Below are 6,015 nucleotides of genomic sequence, written 5' to 3'. Positions count from 1 at the left end.
TATTTCTTCTTGCTTGTAAAATTTTCTCATTGAACTGGGGTTTCAAAATCTGATAGTAGAAAACCTATAGGTTTTCCTAGTAGGATATCTTTCAGGTTGTGACCAGTGGATTTTTTTCTATTTCTACTTTCCCTTCTTAATCTTATACTTGAAGACATTTTTCTTTAATTATTTCTTGCATTATTGTATCGATTCTTTTTTTGATTGTAGCTTTCAGGTATATTATTATATTTTCTTTTTTTGATCTGTTTTCCAGATCTGTAAGTTTTCTTAAGAAATGTCTCACATTCTCTTCTATTTTTTCATTCTTTGTATTTTGTTTTGTTATTTCTTGCTTTCTTATAACTTTGCTAACTCCCCCTTTTCCAATTTCAGTTTTCAAAGAGTCATTTTATTCTTTAAGTCTCCATTTCTTGGAGAGAAAGATAGCAGAGAAGATAGCAGAGTAGGTTTGTAAATTTCAAGGTCTCCCAATTTCCCCCCACAAATAGAAGAAATTTGTACCTCAAGGCAAACATAGATTTGTGAAAAATTAAAAACACTTTGGGTAGAACAGTGGTGCTTGTGACATAATCTGAGAGGATCAGAAGAAAAACCTGGGGCCAGCATTAACTCATGTGAAGTGCAAACATCTCCAGGCTAGCTCCATAGAAACACCAAGTAGGGAACCGCAGGGCAAGCTGGGTGTGACTGGGGCCCCAGCAGGAATCACAGAAACTTTTACCTCCCAGAGTGTTCATCAAGTCAGGGTCTGAGTCTGGGAAGACTGAATGAATCTCTGCTGATTAGAAACTCCAGATCCAGCTATGGTGCTGAGCTGTGGCCCTGGGTGAGAAGGAACCTGAATGCAGAGGCAGGGGCAGGGACAGGGATGGGGACATTGACTTCCAGGAGGGTAGAGCTTTTGATTTGGGTTTCCTGGTTAAAGAAGAAACCTGAAGTGAAGTCAGAGACACTATTCTCCCCAACCCACTACTAGAGGTTCTTCTACTAATACCTTTTATATAAAAAAAAAATGAGTTTCAAAGAAGAACCTCACAGGACTAGGAGATCATTATATACTTCAACAACAATACTATATGATGATCAATTCTGATGGATGTGGCCCTCTTCTACAATGAGATGAACCAAATCAGTTCCAATTAGAGCAGTAGTGAATTGAACCAGTTACAGCCAGCGAAAGAACTCTGGGAGATGACTCTGAACCATTACATAGAATTTCCAATCCCTCTATTTTTGTATGCCTGCATTTTTGATTTCCTTCACAGGTCAATTGTACCCTATTTCAAAGTCCAAATCTTTTTGTACAGCAAAATGACTGGACATATATTCATATATTGTATTTAACTTATACTTTAACATATTTAACATGTATTGGTCAACCTACCATCTGGGGGAAGGGGAAAAGTTGGAACAAAAGGTTTTGCAATTGTCAATGCTGAAAAATTGCCTATGCATATACTTGTAAATAAAAATCTATATTAAAAAAAAAGAAGAACCCCACCATAGAAACATATTATGGGAAACCCCAGGGAAGACTGGGGTTCATCTTCAGAGAAGGACACTGAAGTAAAAAAAGCTTCCACCCCAAAGAGTAATGTGAAATGGCTTCTTGCCCAGAGATAATTAATTGAAGAACTCAAAAAAGAATTTAGAAGTCAAATGAGAGACATTAAGTAAACACTTAAAAAGAAATCCAATATAAACAAGATTATGAAAAAAAAGTTAAACAACTAGATAAGGAAATACAGAGTCTCAAAGACAAAAATAAGTCTTTGAAAATTAGAATTGGACACGGGAAGTCAGTGAAGGTATGAGAGACTAAGAAATAGCAAAACAGATTATAAAGAATGAAAAAATAGAATAGAATGTGAAATACAAGAAAAATGATAGACTTGGAGAACAGATCAAGAAGGGAAAATATAAAAGTAATTGGACTGTCTGAAAGTTGTGACCAAAAAATTTACACAATAATACAAGAAATAGTCCAAGAAAATTGTCCTGGAGCAATAGAACATGAGGAGAAAGTAGAAATAGAAAAAATCCACTAATCACCATCTCCTTTGTTGAAAACACATAAGAACATTATTGGCAAATTTTGAAACCCCCCAGATCAAAGAGAACGTTTTGTAAGAAACAAGAAAAAACCAATTCAAATATACTGGAGCAACAATTGCAATTATACAGAACTTAACAGTAACTACAATAAAAGACCCAAGTTTCTGGGTTTATCTATAGACAATCAAAAGAACTAGATCTGTGGCCAAAAATATAACCAGAAAAATTATCTATAATATTGAATTAGAAAAAATGGGCATTCAATGAACTTGCAGATTTTCAGGACTTCCTATCAACCAAACCTGAACTTAATAGCAAATTTAACATATAAGAGCCAGTATCAAAGAGAAATTTCAAGGAACTCAATATGGATAAATTGTTTATATATATATTTTACATGGGAAATTTATAACCTATGTTTAAGATTGTCATCAACAATACAACATCACAAAAGAAAGTTTGGGGCAGAGTTAAGGTAAAAATAGTAATTATGTCATATAATGCAAAGGAAGGATAAACACAGGCTTTAGAGTAGGAAGGAGGGCTCATAGTTCTGAAAATCTATTCATATTGGGAATGGTTTAAATAGGCAACAATACATATATTCTATGAAGGATATAGCACCCTCCAAAATCTAAAAAAGAAATAAAGAGGGGGTTGGGCAGACAGGGAAGCAAAGTGTGAGGGAAAAAAACAAGGGAGGGTTCCATAGGTGGGGAGAAATTAAATAATAGCAAGGCAAGTTAAGAGCAAAATTAAAGCAAAGGATCAGCAGAGATAGGAAAGGTATGTGTGTGTGGGGTATGTGTTTGTATATACATGTGTATGTATATATCTACATATGTATAGATAAATAAATCCTTTCTTAACTATACCATGCTTGGGGTAGTGGGGGTGAAGAAAGGGGGGAAAATAATAATGTAAAAATAGTGTTCAATAGAGAAGAAAAGAACAATTTACAAGGAGGTAAAGAAAAGATGGACATTTATGCATATAATTTCTTCTACTAGTATATATATATACTTTCTTGAACTGATATTTGTTGTTATATGTTTTGAATCCTCCCTGATGTTCTGCTGGGCACATGACAATGTTCTCTTTTGTTTTGTTTCATTTTGCTTTGTATTCCTTTTCTGTTTTTCTTCTTTCTTAATCTGTTTCTTTAAATAAAATAAATTTGGAGAAAAAAAACCTCAATCTCTTTTTCTACTTGGTTAACTTGATTTTTATAATCTTTTTGTGTCTCTTGGATTGTTATTCTTTTAAAAAAGTTTTTCATCAGTATTTTTTTTGGGGGGGGGGCAGATGACCGTTTAGCCCTTCTTTGGGATAAAAGAAGCTTTTTTTAAAAACTTCAGTATTTTTCTCTGAAGAGGAACCCCCATTTTCCTATTCCTATAGTAACTTTCTATGGTTGGGTTCTTGGGTTCTTTCTCCTTTGCCTGCTCATTTTTTTAAAAGTGAGAGTTTGTCAGTGTAAATCAGCTATAACTTTGGAGTGGGGAGGGGATGGTGCCGCTGGCCTCAGGTCTTCCTTCAGTTTTCCCCTCTGGCCTAGAACCTGAAACCAAAAACTATATTGTTCTCTAGGTACCCATGCAAAGCAGCATCCCTGTCTCACTGCTTCTGCACTCTGGTCATGTTCTAGTTACTTCTCCCTAGGGCTGTCTCAGCACCATAGCTAGAACTGCATTCCTTATAAGTAAAGATTTCCTCAATCTTCTCCAACTCAGACCCAGGACTCCCCACACTGTTAGGGAAGTAAAAATCCCTGTGACTGGAGCTTAGGCTACCTCCCAACCCAGGTAGCCCTAGAATTCACTGCTTGCTTATTCAGGGGAACTAGCCTAGACATCTTTATACTTTATATTGTCCAAACCTCAACCCTAGTATCTTTCTTTTGATCTTCTCCAATTGTTCTAGGAGGACCATTGTTCTGCCCCAACTCCTTTCTGTTTTTAACCACTCTTATGTTTGCCCTGAGGCAAAATGTTGTTTTGTTTTTTAGGGAAATCTGAAGAGTTTGAAATTTTCTGATCTGCTCTGCCATCTTCCCAGAATCCTCCTTTTTAAAAGTTTCTAAATATTTTATTTTTCTAATTACATGTAAAATCAGAGTTCATTTTTAAAAATTGAGGTTCAAATTCCCTTTCTCAATTCCTCCTCCCTCCCCCCCCCTGCATTGAGAAGGTAAACAATTTGATATGTTATATATGTGCAGATATGCAAAATGTATTTCCATATTTAGATATGTATACACACAGTTTAAAAGAGTTCTTTCACTACTGAGATCAAGTTTGCACTCAGTTCAATTCTACAGTAGTTAAAACATAGTGGTGCAACTTACCTATCATATATAAAATTGTGTTATTGGCTTGAGTAAACCGAAGAATAAAATAGATGACCTTTTGGATGTGGCATCTCTTAGGTCCTATTAAGAGGAGGAGAGCTTCAAAGAATAAGGAAGCAAAAGTCTCACATAATTTTTCCTCCATCACACCTTGTCTGAGATTTTACACTTAGCTTTGAATGAAGGAAAGAGCTTTGAGAGGAGGCAACAAAAATGGTAACTAACACCATAGGAGGATTAGTTGATGGAGCTGGGGCTATTTAGCTTAGAGTAGAGAGGACTCAAAGGGTAGAAAATAACTGGCTTTAAGTTTTTGAAAGCCTATAATCTGGAAGAAAGATTGAACTTGTTCACTTTGGTCTAGGAAGCAGAATTAGTAGCTATGGGTACATACATGTGCATAAGAGGAGGGGGCAATGTGTTGGCACATTTTGGCATTACTCCATGAATTCCTGGATAGATGTCACAGAGATCAAGTTTAAGTTTAGTGTCCTAATCATTCAAACTATACGAAATTGGGATGGTCTGCCTTGGGAACTAATGGGTTCTTCTTCACTGGAGATCTTTAATTAAAGTTGGCAGACTAGTTGTCTGTTATAGTGTGGTGGGAATGCTTTTTGAAGTGAGATGGATTAGATAGCCATAGAGTATCAGTCAATAACCAGCAAGTATTTATTAAACTGTTATTATGTAGAAGACTCTTTGCTAACCTCTGGGGGTGGTAAGAAAAGCAAAAAAAACCATTTCTTTCTCTAAGGGAACATTCATTCTAATGAGGGAAATAACATGTATTTATTAAACTGTTATTATGTAGAAGACTCTTTGCTAACCTCTGGGGGTGGTAAGAAAAGCAAAAAAACATTTCTTTCTCTAAGGGAACATTCATTCTAATGAGGGAAATAATATGTCAATAACTAGATACATATGTGACATATTGAAGTAAATTGAAGGCAATTTGAGAGGGTATTAGCATTAGCAGCTAGGAAGCTTTTGATTTTGAACCAAATCTTAAAGGAAGCCAGGAAAACTTAGAGAGTGAGAAGAGGGAACAGAAAATTGCAGATATGGAGGACAGCCAGTACAAAGTCATGGATACAGGAGACATAGTATGTGGATGAGAAACTGCAAGTAGACCAATATTGCTAATACTACATAGTATAAGGAGGAGAGAAACATGTGAGATTGGAAAGGTAGAAAAAAATCAAGTAGTGAAAGGCTTAAAAAAAGTTTTTATTGATATCTTCTCTTTCTTACATCACCATAGTATCATATGTTAATACCTTCTCTTCTCCTTCCCCTCCCAAGGAGCCATTCTCTATTTGATGTATTTGATGATACAGCAAATAGTATTTTTTTTTTTTTGAGAGGAAAAAGAAAACAAGTCAGTATAATTGATGGATATGTTGAAAAAATCTGAATCTGTGGGCAATGTTTAACACCTGTGAGTAGTTTATTTTCACAAAGGGATAGGTTAGGGATATTTTCTTATATCTCTTCATTTGAATACCACTTGATCTTTATATTTTGTTATATTTACTTTTGATTTTCTTGTGTTATTTCTTTCATTTAAATTATTGTAGTTACTGTGTATATTGTTTTCTTGATTC

The sequence above is a fragment of the Sarcophilus harrisii genome, chromosome 1, assembly GCF_902635505.1.
Source record: "Sarcophilus harrisii chromosome 1, mSarHar1.11, whole genome shotgun sequence".
NCBI lineage: Eukaryota > Metazoa > Chordata > Mammalia > Dasyuromorphia > Dasyuridae > Sarcophilus > Sarcophilus harrisii.
Note: the sequence above shows the minus strand (reverse complement) of the source record.